Source organism: Ictidomys tridecemlineatus, chromosome 2, assembly GCF_052094955.1.
Source record: "Ictidomys tridecemlineatus isolate mIctTri1 chromosome 2, mIctTri1.hap1, whole genome shotgun sequence".
Lineage (NCBI taxonomy): Eukaryota > Metazoa > Chordata > Mammalia > Rodentia > Sciuridae > Ictidomys > Ictidomys tridecemlineatus.
Genome location: NC_135478.1, coordinates 54194784 through 54211351, shown reverse-complemented (window position 1 = coordinate 54211351; position 16568 = coordinate 54194784). Strand labels below are relative to the sequence as shown.

At 39.7% G+C, this 16568-nt stretch overlaps 1 protein-coding gene and 1 long non-coding RNA gene across 4 annotated transcripts in view; one reads left to right on the top strand and one right to left on the bottom strand.

Moving 5' to 3' along the window:
* The window catches only part of LOC144375083 (uncharacterized), a 47379-nt gene that overhangs the window by 28420 nt on the left and 2391 nt on the right, over window positions 1-16568 (bottom strand). The window lies entirely within an intron of this gene.
* LOC144375084 (uncharacterized) lies at window positions 4226-15834 on the top strand. The gene is made up of 4 exons (XR_013434505.1): window positions 4226-4804; window positions 9553-11576; window positions 12217-12308; window positions 13613-15834. It is a non-coding gene; the product is annotated as an uncharacterized LOC144375084 (long non-coding RNA).

Below are 16568 nucleotides of genomic sequence, written 5' to 3'. Positions count from 1 at the left end.
GTCTATGTTAAATGGTCTATGCTAATAAAATGCTTAGTAACTTTAGATTTCTTTATTTTTTTATTTTTTTAAATAATGGAATAAAAGACTGAGAAGCCAGGATCTAATACTGCTTTTACGTATCTTTTTCTCACACCCAATCTGATTAAGATTTATATCTTCAACAAGTGTTTATTGAGCCTCTACTACGTATCTAGTGACACACTATCTCTGGTGCTTTCAATTAATCCACTAATTAGAAAACGATCAAGGGTTCAGTTCCCATTTTTCCCACGCAACAGAGCTGCTGAGGTTGATAGGAGATGAGTCAAGCCTTTACAATGTGGAGGGCACAAATAGTTTGGAGAAGCATATGGTTGAGAGCTCAGGTCTACAGCTGTCTGCTAATATCGTAGAAGAGACCATGACTTCCTTATCTGTAAAACAGATATGCTTGAACCTACTTCTCAGGGAGAACACATGGAAAGAACAGTCCTTGTGTACACAACATACTCACTTATGTTCACGTTATATATTTCACACGTAGGAAACACTAGCACTGTCCCACCAAGGTACTCTTTGCCTTCTTCACTGCCAGTTTTACTATCTTTATACACCCTAAAATCATGACCTTTAACAAAATGTTAGTTCCTAAGACCCAATTGTTTTCAATACATAAATAATACCTAGTCATTGGAGAGGCATGAGCCGGAATGACAGGTAATATTAACAACAGCAGCTAATCTTCCCTGAAAATTTATTTTGTAACCAGATATTGTGTAGATGTTGCCACTAATAAACCGACAAGGTAGATCTTTTATCATTCCTAATTTCCAGATGAGAAGCTATTGGGATAAGTGACTTTTACAAGGTTGCCATCCACTTGAGCTAGGCAACCTACTCCTACAGAAAAACAACAAATTATACTAAACAACACAATGTTGGCTTCTTTTCAAAGGCTGTCTCACTGGATGCTACAGTGGAAGGAAACCATCAGGTAAAATGTGTCCTTTGCTAGGGATACAAAACTATGAGATGGGTTTTGGACACTTCAGTCCCCAGAAATACTCTTGGGACTTCTTGCTTCAAAAATATTTTCAACATAAAAAATCTATCAGTTTCCTCACACCATTTCACAAAAGTAGTGACTCCCTGAGCCAGGCTGCAAGGCTTCTCACTCTCTGGCTCACAGCTTAAACTTCTTAGCCTTGAGTGGTGCTCCAACTGCAAGAGCGAGGTCATTTCTCAGCAAATTCATATGTTCTCTTGACTCAGAATATTTGCACCATAGGCTGCCTCTGGACCCAGCAAATTTCTTAGAGGTCACCTACCTCTTCAAGTAGGTGGAGTTAACCTCATATTCTGATTGCCTAAAACTCTTTAGAGTTCTCCATCCTGCATTCACATTCCTAGGCATCCATACCACCCTGCATTAAAGACCTCCTTCCTTATCAGTTTTAAACCCAGGACATTCACAAAAAGGCATGAGGAAAAGCAATCTGGTTTTGGATTTAAAAGATCAGAGTTTAAATCCTGTTTTCTACTTACGAGCTGTGTGACCTCAAGCCAGTTTTTTCACCTCTCTGATGAAGTTTAATTGAGAAGCTAATTCAAGTAAAGCATGGTGCCCAGCACACACTAAGCACTCAATAACTGGAAAGTTAGCATCATTATCCCTGTTCTACAGAACATAAATGGAGACTCCAAGAAGTGACCTACTAAAGGTCACAGAACTGGTGAGTGGTAAGGGTCAGGACTTGAAACCAGTTCTTTTTCTTTCCTCCTGCAATTCTCTATTGAGCATAATGCTTGCCACTGAGGAGACAGATGTCAAACAAAGACACATGAATCCTGCTCCCTTCCTGTTGACATTCTAGTAGGAAAGGCAGCCATCAACCCTTTAAATAAATTGAAAAGGTGCTTCGAAGGAGACAGGCAGGGTGCCTGAATACACATGGATTTTAGAGCAAGTAATAAGACCACTGGATTTTGTCTGGAAGGTCAAGGAAGGCTTTTGTGAAGCGATGGCATTTAAAGCAGGACCAGGAAGCAGAAGAGGTGCAACAAGCACTCCAGACAAAAGAAATCTCAAGAGAAAAGACTGGCAAGCCCAAAGACCTAAGAGCCCAGTGCATGGCTGAGGCTGAAGATGCAGGGCCAGACACCACACAGGATGCTGACAGTGCAGGGTGTCATCCATCTTCGTCCTGGGAGCAACGGAAGGCACCAAAAGCCTGGCTGCCTTTGATGACACAGCAGGGAGGGGCTGTGACCCCAACTCCCCAGGTCAGGGCCAGTAGGTATCTTGTTATCAGCTCCACTTCTAGGACATGGCAGCTGCAGACTTTTGATAATATTTGGGAGACATGTGAAAGAATCTCTGGGAAAGACAAATTAAACCACTCCCCCCTCATTTTAAATTCCACAGCTGATGATTTTATTAAAGTACCTATTATCCCTGATTATTAAGAGTTGGGTAAGGGCGTCTTTTCATTAATTTCTAGAGAACAGAGTAAATACCTTATTTATCTTTCCATCTCTCAAAGCCCAATACTAATCAAAGATATGGATTAAAAAAGACCCTCTTGGGCTGGGGATGTGGCTCAAGCGGTATCGAGATCGCCTGGCATATGCGGGGCGCTGGGTTCAATCCTCAGCACCACAAAAAATAAAGATGTTGTGTTCACCGAAAACTAAAAAATTAATATTAAAAAAATTTCTCTCTCTTTAAAAAAAAAAGAGATCCTCTTATGATAAGCTAAAAATCTCTTATATTTCCAAACTGGCCAAGTAAAAATCTTTTTGCAAGACCCTTCCACTTTAAATAGATGTGAAGAAATAATATGCAAAACCTTTCAACTAAAAAAATAGTTCCACTTCCTTTTGCACCTTAACCTTAATGATGAAACCCATTTCATCAATGTGTCATAAAAAAATCCAAGTGTAGGATAAATTAGGATAAATCACTTGTATAGTTAATATGCATTCTTTTTTGGGGAAAAAATGTTAGTTTGATTTTAACCAAGAACAAAATGGCCCAGTAGTTCTTTCAGTGATTTTCTAATTCTTCTGAGAACTATTCAGATTCTCTTTGACTATTTAATTATGCTGATGAAAGTAAGGTAACTATTTGGGTGACTTAAAAGGTAACTTATTAAAAGATGGAATTGAGAGGTCACATGCTTTAAGGTTTATTTTGGAATTTTGGGAGATAAGGATGTTGAATGATGAGAGAGAGATTATAATTATGTTCCTGGGATGTAATTTTGATTCCCTTTCTAGCTTCAGACTAATTCTCTACTGTTCTGGGTTCTGCTCTGTGCCCCAAGAGGCTGACCTCCGTGCACAATATTACTGGGTCACTTGCAGACACGTTTCCAGGTGAATCTGGTCAGTAGGAGGCAGTAAATACAATCTGAGGAGGAGGAAAGGAAGTCCGTGAGGGGAGTGCTGCCTTCCTTGTTTCCTCCCATCCTGGGCTGCTTGTTGGCAGAGGCTCCTCCAGTCCTAGAGCAGTTGTCTGACAGCCCCACCCCTCGGCTCCAGCTCTTCTCACTCAACCCCAGTAACACCACTTCTTATCTTTGCTCCTTTAAACCTAGCAATGATAATAATGGCTTCCCATTGCTGTTAGTTTCTGGGTGACAAACCCCATGTTGCCAGCACCTCTGCCCAACCCTGACAATAACAACTTCATCAAAGTCTCTTGAACCATCTGAGATAGACTGTTGCCTGCCAAACTTAAGAATTCTAAACAGACTTGTAAAGTCAGCAGTCTCCCCTCTTTGCAGGTGAGCAGTTACTACAATGGTTATTCATCTTCTAAAGCAATTCCTTTGCTCCAAGTGCTACAATTAAGCTCTAAATTTCTCAGGCAGAAATGACACCTTTTAAACTGGCCAGCGCAGAGAACACTGGCGGCACTCCTAAAAGCTGGCAGAATGGACGGACTGCCACAATTCTCCAGGCAGGAGTCTGTTACATGTCAAGAATAAAACGCTTACAAAGAGATGCCACTTCCTCCTACTCCTCCTGGGTTTCCTCTCACTAAGGACAAGGAATCAAAGCAAGCATTGTATTTTCACACCGAACACTGAGAAGTTGTATCGCAGCCTGGTGAAGCTGCCCTGTGGGCCACTTTGCTAGTTTCTCAGACCTGAGGATCTGCTTACCAACAGTGAAGGAAGACAGAAAGCAAGCCAACCATCTTGTATTACCAGCCACCTGGCCCACCAGCCTTCCTTCTATCTCCCTTTTAATCCCAGGGTAAATCTTCCTTCCACACTAGGCAAAAAATGAGCAGGATGAGAAAATTCTGCTCTTCAGAGCCTTGCCTGTCTCTTTAACAGTTCTGACCAGATTAGCACTTTTCTTTTCCACAGGAGAGGACAGGCATATGCTTATACCATAATCTGCTCTGAGCTCCTTCTCTGGATTTTTCTCTTACCAAGGCGTATGGATTTGAGGTTAGATGTTAATTGAAATCACCTGGGAGTCTCTAAACACTCTCTCTTGCTATCACTTGGAACAAGTAACCTGAATATTGGGACATCCCTTTGAACAAGAACTGACTTCCAGGGGGTTGATAAGAACTGATGAGGCTTATGTCTATGAGCTGCTCCAAGGACTCCAAATGTTTCCTTCTGCAACCAGCAGGCATTCAGAGCTGACAGAGTCGCTAGGATAAAGATGTAGGCAGATGCAGACCACAGTCTACAGAAAGGAGGCTCCACTCTGTGTCAGCCAAAGCTGGCCAAAGGGTCAGAAAGGTCTCTTCTTCCCATCCTGCTGGGGAAGCCAGTTCACGGACCAGAAGGCAAGTCCGGTAGGTAGTCCGGGGCAGTAGGATTAACAAAATTTGTTCACATTATATATAATTTCTGCCACTCCTTTTCCTTACTTTTAAGTTTTGTTTTTTTTTTTTAAGGATATTTTACTGAGGAACTCTGTAAACAGCTGGGTGGATATCAATCAATGTTAACAGTGGTGGTCTTCTCTGGCTAGTAGAAGTGTAACTTTTACGTCTCAGAATCTCTGAATTTTCTGTGAATACAGAGGATTTTTATAATCAGAAAAAAACGAAGCAAAAACCTCTATAAGCATTTAGGAATTTCAGTTTTCCACAAGAACCCAATTTATACAATTCTTGAGATCTCAAAATCCAATTTCCCTTTTTTACCATTTGTATATCTTAAGATTTTTTCCCCAGTAGCATCACCATGGCCACGGTTATTTAAGAAACCATTCAGGGGCTGGGAATGTGGCTCGGTAGTAAAACCCTTGCCTAGCATGCCTGAATTCCTTGGGTTCCATCCCCAGAACTACAATAAATAAATACATAAATAAGTTCACCAACTGGGAAGTTTTTAAAAAAAGAAAAAAAGAAGAAAGAAGAAAACCATTCAAAATGTGAAAAGTGAGAATGCTATATTGGCTATAAGGTCAATGTTTTCTGGTGTACCTTAATTGAGATAAATTTTTAAAAAATCTTCAAGGTCCAAGTTCACTATTTTTGCATTCTGAAGTACTCCTAAAACAAAAGAACCAGAATGCAAATGTTTCTTTTTGTAAGAGCATGAGGGATCAGATCTTATGCAGTTATACAGAGGAGAGAGCACAGAGAAAATAGGCTGGTGTTCCACTACGAATGCCAGCCAATAAGAACTTTCCAGTTTGACACCAGAGCTATGGGAAAGAAAGCGGATGGTTGCTGGCCATTAGCTAAAGGAGCAGGCACACCAAGAGACCTGCTTCCCACCAGGCTGCTGTTCACGATGACACCTGATTTCTCAATTTTGCACCATTTATACTACTGAAATGTCTTTTCTAGGAGCTAGCTTTTCTCATAATCTAGGGTAGCTGAACGTGTGCTATTTTCACTGTCTTGCAGTGTTGAGATATGTTAACAGGGAATCTTGGAAGCCATAAACATCTTTACTAGCTTTAGGAAGCTAGTAAATTTAAACAAGTGATTCTTTAAAGTATCCCAATGTAATGGCAAATGGTCTCTCTTCTAACTTCGATCTGCAAGTGCTTTATAGTTATAACTACCAGAGTAATAATAATCAACAGAGTGGGGAGCAGAGGGCACAGTGAATGGATCCTTAAATATCTCCTCTTGGAAGGGCGGTGAGCTAGGACACTGAAATGCCCTCGTGTTCAGTATACCAAAACGTAAAAAAAAAAAAAAAAAAAAAAACCACCAGTGAATAAAGTATAAAGAAACAAAAAGTATATATTTTTCACTGTAGGACTTTACAAGCATTCTTTTCAAGATTAAGTTCAAGGTTCAAGACATTTGCAAAAACCATGAGACCAAACTAAAAATGGAAGGGGGAAAAACAAAAGATAGGTTTTTGACAAGTTCTGAACTGAACATACCTAGAGGCTATATAATACAAATTAGAAAAAGATTATTTAAAAACTAGTGTTATGTGTTTGAATGAGGTGTCTCTGTTTATAAAAGACCTGGCCAAACAAGAGCCACCATACATACTACCATCACAGACAAGTTTATGGTTCAGATTACAATGAAATTTTGAAAGTATAGGGGAAAGGTGACCTAATACACAACCTTAATGTTAACAGAACAGTGTCTGGCGACCTTAATTAAACAAAAGTGTCAAGTATTCCTCTTAAGACCTCTTGTAGTAGTAGACCTCAATAGCAGAAAAAAGAAAACAGTGAGGATCGTTTAAAAGAAGATTCCAGGGGCCGGAGGACAAGTGACTACACCTTAAGGTGGTAATTACAACATGAGTAAGTAAAATCAGGCCAGACTGAAAGGCTCCAGGAGGTACTTCAAAACCAGCTTATAACCATGCAAGTGAGGGGGTAATCCAGCTCCTTGACTGGCTATCTGTAGGGATAAAAAGAAGCTGGGCCTCCCAGGCAAGAATAAACAAAAAGTCCATTACCAAGGTGACTACTAGATACCATCATTGCACACCTTACACACCACCACAAATGTTTATGTTCCCTCCAAATTCATTTGCTAAAATCCTAACCCCCAGGTGCTGACATTAGAAGACGGAATATTTTGGGAGGTCATTAGTCTATGAGGACTGACTCCTCAGGAATGGGATGCATGCTCTTCTTACACAGAATCTGCTAGACTCTTTAGCTTGAACTTCCCAGCCTCCAGAACTGTGGTGTGCAAACTATCCAATTTATGGTACAGGGCAGCCTGAATAGATTTAGACAATTGGGAACATTGTCCAAAGGAGGTCTGGCTTATCCATCTCAAATTCAGCTTAAAACCTTGAGAATCCAGAAAACAGGCTTCTGCCATAAATCAAAATTCTAGAACCACCTCAAGAAGGCATAGGAAATCAGAACACTGGAGTTCTACTGCCCACACTCCTGTGCTGCAGATGATCACTTACCCTTTCTAAACCATCCTCAGCTAAAAACCAGAGAAAACATCTGCTCTTTCCTGACTTTACAGAATTAGAGTATAAAACAAAACAGAAAAAAATTCATGAAAATGCTCTGGTTAAAATCACACTGCATGTGCATGGCATTTTACTATTTGAAATGTGGGTTTACCTTACTTTTATAAAAGCTATATAAATGTAGGTTTTCCCTTCAGGTGATGAGTTATACTCAAGTTTTTTTTTTTTTTTAATATTAGTAAGGTTACAATGAAGGCAGCTAGAAACCAGGAGAAGACAAACGCAAGGCAGTGTGGGGAAATTGAGTGCAGGGACCAATTATTACGTTTATCTCACTAGTTCCTAAAGGGTTGCTGTGCAATAATGGGTAAAAACATTAACTATCACTCTCTTACTAATAAATGGCTGAATCAGAAATCAAAGACTTAAAAAAAAATCAGTCTTCATTTAGTATGTACAAGGTCCTGTGTTTGATATTCAACACATGCCCCCCCACCCGAAGAAAAATAAGTGAATAAATAAAAATCAGGGAAATGTGTGTTTCAGAAAAGATAATTATGTAAAAAACAGATGCATTATCGGACTTAAAGTAGTAAGCACTAATAAAGCTGAAGTGAAAATATATGGTGGATAGCCACAAGAATGCTTCTCAAACTGGAGTTTAAGAATCTTGGAGGCATATGGAGTTGGAAGAAGGGTGAATCAAGGGTCATTGATTTTGGCAAATATTAAATGTGATAGATGATGCACAAAGCAACTCATTCACAGTGGTCCACAAAATGTTCAGCTAGCGGACATCTGTCTGTTGGTTTTACCTACTCTGCATCCATTCCTCTTGCTGGGGAGTAACTCCCTGGGGGTACCCATCTTAGTGAGGCAATAACCAAGGCAACTACCAGCATCCAGTCTAGGCCTGAAAGACATACTCTCAGTAGACTGGGAACTGCCTGAGAGCAGTTCTCCAACCTCCTGAGAAGATTCATCAAGTGCCAATACCTGGGTGCCCGAAGCCGCTCCATCTTAAGCCTAATTTTCAGCCAATTTTGGGAACTACACCACATCTGTACAGTAACCTCTCTTTTTGTTTAAAGTAGTCAAATTTCCAAAGACCTCTAGCTGATTAGCTTTTACTTTGATTCTAAAAAAATTCATTTTCTTAAAAAGGATAAAATTTAATTTGATGGGTAATTAAACTTAATTTTATGGTAAGACAAAGAGGTATAATATGTGGTCAAATATAAAACTTATGTCAAATATTGGACTGTTTTTTTCAAGATTCTAAAAGAAATACTTCCTCCTGACGGGTGCATATAGTGGCACATGTCTGCAACCCCTGAGACTTGAGAGGCTGAGGCAAGAGGATCTCAGGTTTGAGGCCAGCCTCAGTAACTTGGAGAGACTGTCTCCTAATTTAAAAAAAAAAAAAAAAAAAAAAAAAAGGAGGTTGGGGATGTGGCTCAGTGGTTAAGCACCCCTTTCAACTCTCAATACCAAAAAAGAAAAAAAGAAATACTTCCTCCCACTTCTCACTCACCTCTCTCCCATGTGAATTCCTTATTGGTGAGCTTAAGAAGCACTGGTATATGGATAAGCTGTCCTTAATTTATACGATTCCCCTAACTTGACAAAAGCTCTAGAGCAAGTTTTATAAGCTCTCTAAGGCCCACGGGATAATAGTACCTATCTCACAGAGCTCTCATCTCACCATATGACCAGAGAAGTATGTAGCATTTTTCCGTAAAGCAGAGTTTTTTTGTTTTTTTTTTTAACCAGATATTGAACCCAGAGGTGCTTAACCACTGAGCCACAACCCCAGCCTTTTTATATTTTATTTAAAGACAAGGCCTTGCTAAGTTGATAAAGCTAGCTTTGGACTTTCAATCCTCCTGCCTCAGCCTCCTGAGCTGCTGGGATTACAGGCATGAGCCACTGCACTAGTTTTGAAGTAGAGTTTAACAGTCATGGTAAAAAAAAAAAAAAAAGGAGTTTGGTTAACATTACAAAAGCAAGCAGGCAGTAGACTGTTCTCCAAACTGGCTATAATCCCCCATGCTCATACAGTCCTGTGCAGTTTCCATCAAAAGGTGGGATCTGCTTCCAATCCCTGGAATCTGTCTGGGCTTGTAACTTGCTTTGGTCACCAGACTTGGCTTTAAGACTTTTAATTCTTGTCCTCAAGAAGCCCTGCAACTCTCATCCTCTGGGAACATGGTGCCTCCAAGAAAGGAAGATTGGTCTAACTGCTGGAAGAGGAGACTAGGTGAAGCTCAAAGGTGACCCAGCTCCAGGCCTCTAGACCAATTAGCTCCAGTTCAAGTCTTCAGATGACAGAAGTCACATGAGTACCCTCAGGCCAGGCAATACCAGTGGAAGAACTGCCCTGCCTTAATTGTAAGCAAATAAAAATGGTGGTTTCGAGCCAAAAAGCTCAGGAGTAGATTACTTCTCAGTAATACATACTTGATAGACATGCTTCATGAATTATCATATTTCCATATTTTATATTCCATGCATTTCCTAAAATGTCCTATAACAAACTCTTCAGTCCTACTGTCTCAATCAAAAAGTAAATATATCACAGCCAGATATAGTTAGTTATTCTTCATGACTACGTCAATATTTCTAATTCCACATAACAGTGAATTATATTTCAAAAAAGAACTTGGGATTTAGGGATCTAAATCATAATCCAAAACTTAAATTATCCCAAAGTGAAAATTTACTAAAATTATCATAGTTAAACCACAAAAGAGGCAGGTGACGGATGAGTTGTAATTGAAGATATCAAGCTAAGAATAAAAAAAAGTAACAAAATTGCTATAATTTATTTAAAAACTAAAAATCAAAATAGTTTCCCTTCATTAGCAGTTTTTGTTCTGGTGTTTTTGCCCATATACTTTAATGACCAAAATCCCTGTCAAAGTCCACCACAGTCTGTCAAGAAGAAATGGTTTCTTTAGGTCACCATTCATTCAGGAAATACTTAAGCAACACCAATTCAATGCTAGTGAGTTGTCAGTCCCTGAATACTTTTTTGGGGTTTGAGGAGTGTTGTATAAACAGAAATGGGGGGGGGAATGACAAGGTGAAATTAAAGTACAAGCCTGTCTTGGTCAAGGTGCCTGCTCTTGTTAGAGTTCAGGTTTGGTGAATGGGGAGGGGGGTGAATCTGCCCTTATGAAGGTCTGCATCTGGAAGGGATGTTAGCATTTCAAACTATTATATTACAAACCAGTGTTATTGCCATCATCACTATTATTATTATTACTATGCTTATTACTGTACCCTTATCTCTTCCACCCTTTTGCCCCTTTCATTTGCTGCCACATGTCTAGTGCTCAGCTAAGCGCTTGCTTCATTTAATCTTCACAACAATTTAGTAAAGTATTGCCCCATTTTACAGATGAGGAAAGTGAGGCCCTACCTGGATCAAACTAACTCAGACGATAAACCGGAGACCTCCATACCACTTCCAAACAGAATTCTTTATGACTTTTTTTTAAAAAATTGTTTACACTTTTATAGGAACTTCAAGAGATGAAAATCATCTCACACTGTAAAAATGAGACAACGTGTGTTTTCATTTAATTTTTTTTTTGAAAATCCACTTAATTCTGTATGGATTTTTCTTTCCTGTTGGTAGAGTCTAGAAAACATTCTTGTTTATTAAATATAGAAAACACTTTTAAAGTTACATGAGGAAGTATATTTCATTTCTCATTGAATACAACATGAACCATGAAGGAAATTAAGCATCCCAGGGAGTGAGGGCTCATTTAGCAACAAATAAGAGGTGTTTTCAATTATGCCTATTTTTAAAATAGCTTTATCATTTTTTTTCCAATTATAAAAGAAGCACAAGCTAACTGGAAAAAAAATTTTCAAGAAAAGTAAAAAATTACATACAATTTTATTACCTAGAAATAAGTTCCCATTATTTGGTGTATCTCCTTTCAGGTCATTTTCTTTAGCTATTTATAAGGCTTTTGTCCATCTTAGAAAATGCCCACTATAATACTCTTCTTTGTTCTCTCTTTTATTTTTTATTTTTGAGATACTGGGGACTGAACCCAGCTACACTCCTTCCCTTTTATTATTTTGAGACAGGGTCTCTCTAAGTTGCCCAGGCTGGCCTCAAACTTGTGATCCTCCTGCCTCAGCCTCCAGAATCACTGGATTATAGGAGTATGCCAACACACTCAGGTATTCTCTTTTTTTCTAAACATCATCCAATACAATAAATATTAACCTGCATCATCCTTTTCATAGACTGCACAGTATTTCACTTGAAGACAGGCCACAATTGGCCTAATTAAGCCTTTATTAATAGGTATTTAGATTGCTTCATTATAAAAAACGAGGCAATGAGTAGTCTGGCATATACACCAATGCCCACTTGATCAACTGTTTTATTTCTTATATATAAACTCAACATTTTTTTTAATGACATAGGTTTTTTGTTGCTGTTGTTGATAGACCTTTATTTTATTTATTTATATGCATGCTGAGAATCGAACCCAGTACCTTACACATGCCAGGCAAGTGCGCTACCACTGAGCCCCAGCCCCAGCCCTAATGACATAGGATTTTTATTGCCCAAATTGTCATCTGGAAAAAAAAAAAAGTACCAAACTTAGCTTAAAAAAAATACTTAGGTGCTAAGAGCAATAACATATTTTGCAGCTCTAATATCTAGATAAAATAACAAAAAAAATTTAAATTGTATTTTATCTCTAAGTATCTAAACTATTAACTCATGCTTCTGATACTTCATTAGGTTTATGCTTGGAAAAAGAAAAAAAATCCTAAAGTACCCAATAACTTCTAGCGGTTTTATTTTCAGCATGATGACATTTTGAATAGTTGAAACTCCAAGAAGAACTCACTTGCTGCCCAAGAAGCCGATCGGTAGAGAATGCTGAAAGGGAGGAAGAGGCAAGTAAACAAGTCAACCCATCCCAGCAGTTGCCAGGTCTCCTAATGTGCACCCTACACAATGACCAGGAGGCAAGGGTCAAGGGAGCAAGGAAAAGCAAAACTAAAAGAAGTGGCCCTCGGAGCCTCCAGGTAGCCAGATGAAATTACACACAGACATATATATCCACATGCTCCGCACACACCAATCCTGCAGCTAATCTCCAGGGGATAGGACACAAGAGGAATCTTTGTGTGCTTTATTTAACCAAACACAGCAGCAGAAAGAGGATGGGGGAGGCCAGGAGGCAAGTCTCCTTCAGGTAAGAGTGTCCAGTTAGCAGCCTGAGGGGCCAGTATTGATGGCGTCCCCTTCAGGGCAAAGGATGATCACAGGAGCAGGAAGCACCAGACAGCTGGAAATGCACCCATTCCCTTCAAAACCATCATCCACGAGTGTCCCACCAGGGAGCTCTGTGGAAAACCAGGCAAGGCGAGAACATTTTTAGCAATAAATATAATTAACTGGTGACACACTCTAATACACACTAAGAAGGGAAGGCCACTCACTATGACTGATAACAACGTGCTGGAGTGAGAAGGAAGCATTACATCAGGCTGCCATACCTAAAGCACAGACTACATGAAGGGAAAAGTAGCAGGATGTGTGCGTTTATATGGGGGAACTGGAGGGGTGTGTTGCTTGGCGATGTCACAAATCCGTGGATCTAATATTCCTCTAGGCATGAAGTGAGCTAATGAGGGCCCACAGGCCAAATCAGTTATTGTCTACACAAGTCATGAACTAAGAATGTTTTTAAAATATTTTTAAATAATTGAAAATAAGAGGAAAAAAGTATTCTATGGCATTTTAAAAATGACAGGAAATTCAGATATCAGTGTCCATAAGTTATATTAGAGCCCAAGCACAGCCATTCACTGCTGGACATAGTGGCAGAGCTGAGTAGGTACACCAGACCTGGACGGCTGGAAAAGTTAGAAATACTTAATAGGTCCTTTACAGAAAATTTGCTGACCTTTGCTCTAGGCTATAAAATCCTATCGTTTTTAAATGGGTCATGGTTCCAAACCTGGGCAGGCTGGATGGTTTGGCCCTTGACTTGCCCACGATTTTGACATAACCAGTCACTGTCATCAGAAGATATCATCCATTGCTAAGAACAATGGACAGGTCTGATTGTCCGACAGGCTGGGGTACTTGCCTGTGGTAAGCAGGTGTGAAAGGATTTCTTGAGTTGAAGGTAGGATGGTTCCAGAATGCTTATGTGTGAATGAACCTGACTAAATGTTATCTCCTTTTAAAGATGAGATCAAAACTATCTTCAAAATGGCTACCACTTTCAGAGCACTTCCTAGGGTCCCAGGACTGAGTAAAGTTTTGTGCATTTATTATTCCATTTAATGATCACCTTCTTCAAACTCAGAGAAGCTTACTGGACCAAGTTGAAGAAAACCAGAGAACTTGTAAAAAGAAGAGTCAAATCCAGATTCCAGGCTAAAGTCCAAGTTCATAACCATCAGTCCAAATCAGCAGGCAGAAATGCTCATCAGGAACAGATGAGAGGAAGGGGGAAAGACCCCAGAAATAGAAGAAACAACTTTATTTTTAAGGCCATGAGCATTCTAAGTATTTTACTCATACAACTTACACCTTTTCAACATATAATGCCCTCTTTTAACATTTAAAGGAAAATATGATTCAGTTCTACAAGACGACTCCTTTTCCTGTTGAGAAAAATGGACACAGATACCCAGTCAGTCGTGTAGGTTTCTTAATGATGGCAGAATAAGCAGGGAACAGGGCACACACCTGTAATCTCAGGTACTCAGGAGGATCTCAAGTTCAAGGCCAACCTGGACAGCATCCTGAGATCCTTTCTCAAAACAGAATTTCAAAAAGGGCTGGGGATGTGGCTCAGTAGCAGAGCGCTTGCCTAGCATATGCAAAGCCTTGGGTTTGATCCCTGGTGTGTGTGTGTGTGTGTGTGTGTGTGTGTGTGTGTGTGTGTGTGTGTGTAAATAGAAATAAATTAAAAATAAGAAGAAATTAGGCAAAGTTATAGGTGTATCTTCCACCCACTTAGTCCATGAGGTACTGTAAGGATCCCCAAAAGGAGGGAATTATGAAGCATTTCTAGGGGTAACAGACTAGAAAATACATGTAAAGTTTTTTTAAAATTTATTTTTTCAATTGTACACAATACCTTTATTTTTATTTTTATGTGGTGCTGAGGATCGAACCCAGGGCCTCACACGTGCTAGGCAAGCACTCTACCACTGAGCCACAACTCCAACCCTTTTTTTTTTAAATAGCAATCAAACCCAGTGCCTCTCACAGGCTAAACAGAGTTCTACCACTGAGCTATATCCCAAGCCCTGAACTTCAATTTCTGAATTTAAATTACAAATACAGAGGAAATGTTCGAAGGACTCTTGCCCACAGAGAGAACTCTGGTGCTGGAGGGTGGCCACTGTTTGTTCCTGGGGAGCATGCATGTCTTCAGCTATGCCAAATGTACCTCCAAATGTCTTTAGCCTGGAGACCACTCAGTTCTACCACACTATTGAAAACCTGGTTTTAAAAAGTTTTATAGGTTAATAGCTACATTATTTGAAAATAATGTACACTAGCATACGATTATGCATGTTTACTACAATGTTTATGGCTACCTAAATCTGGCTTTTAAGTCCTTCCTTCCTCTAGGACAAAGGAGGGCTTTTAATTTTATACAAGAAGCTTCTAGGCAGTAGATTGAATTGGACAGAACTTTCCTATGCTCGTGTAAGACTACAGGACCAGGGAAACTCCACATAATATACAAATACAAGAATGAGAAGTTAGACTCCATGTATATATGATAAGTCAAAATGCACTCTACTGCCATGGATATCTAAAAAGAAAAAAAAATTAAATACACACACACACACACACACACACACACACAGACTTCTAGCCAGCCTCTGAACAACTCTGCTAGACAGCCGCTGTCCACATGAGTAACTAGAAGGTCAGGCAGGTTAAGTAGCCACAGTGCATGAGAGAACCTAGGCTTGAACCTAGGTCTGTTTTGACACAGAAACTCTTTTCCCATCGTGTTCCCTTCAAGGCACAAACACATTTTCCTGGAGTGACTGCTTGCCTCCTAGTCAGATTTCACATTTGCTGGGGAGAAATAAGAGCGTGAAGCTGTGAACCACTTACTCTAAGGGACGGCATAGGACTCGAGTCCCTGCTTATTCAATCTATCCTGAACTTTTAGATACAATGACTAGGTCGCAAGGCACCCAGGGCGAGCATGGCAGGCCAGCCTGCCCTTTGTGTATGTGCATGGCTCATCAACTGACAGGCAAGATCTGCTGTGGGAACAAAATGGAAGTGCTTCTGCAGCTCTGAGGCCCACGGGACGAGGCTGAAGACATATTTAAAGTACTGAGCTCAAAACTCTACTTTTGACAACTTTTTTCCTCCTGGACATGAATATTCTCACCCCCCATTTTATTTAATAAAAAGATGAATCTCTAACCACTCCTGGAGGTCCACAGAGCCCAGCATAACCTTTACTCTAAAAGCATACTTCAGAAATATCCACAAAGGCCCACATAATTTCATAGCCCTCAGATAAAGACCCAACATGAGCTCTCATATATTTTCAGAAGGAAAACTCAATTTTTTTTGAATGTTTGTTTGTTGTTTACTTTGCAGGACTGGGAGTTGAACCCAGGGCCTGCACACATGCTGGGCAAGCACTCTACCCCTGAGACCACAGGCCCCATTTTTTATCTATTTTCCTCAACTAGTCTCTAATATTCTCAAAGAAACCAGGAATCTAAAGACTTGTATAAATCACAAAATCTAAGGTTACAGAAGCTCAAAGTGCAAATCGGCTTTCTAACAGCTTAAAACTGTCTATTTCCAATTATGTTTCTACCTAAAGTTCTCTCTAAATTGGAAAGAACTGTCAATATGGCACAGGACTTGAGTCCATCCTACATTAACAATGACAAAATGGTTAGTATTTGAAAAAAAGGCCACTTCTAAAATTCAATAGGATATTCTCTTGCTACATATTATATGACAAAAAGAAAGTGAATTCTTTTTTTTCTTTTTGTACCAGGGATTGAACCCCAGGGTGCTTAATCACTGAGCCACATCCCCATTCCTTTTTATCTGTTTTTAAATTTTGAGACAGGTTCTCGCTAAGTTGCTCAAGGCCACACTAAATTGCTGAGGCTGACTTTTAACTTGTGATCCTCCTGTCT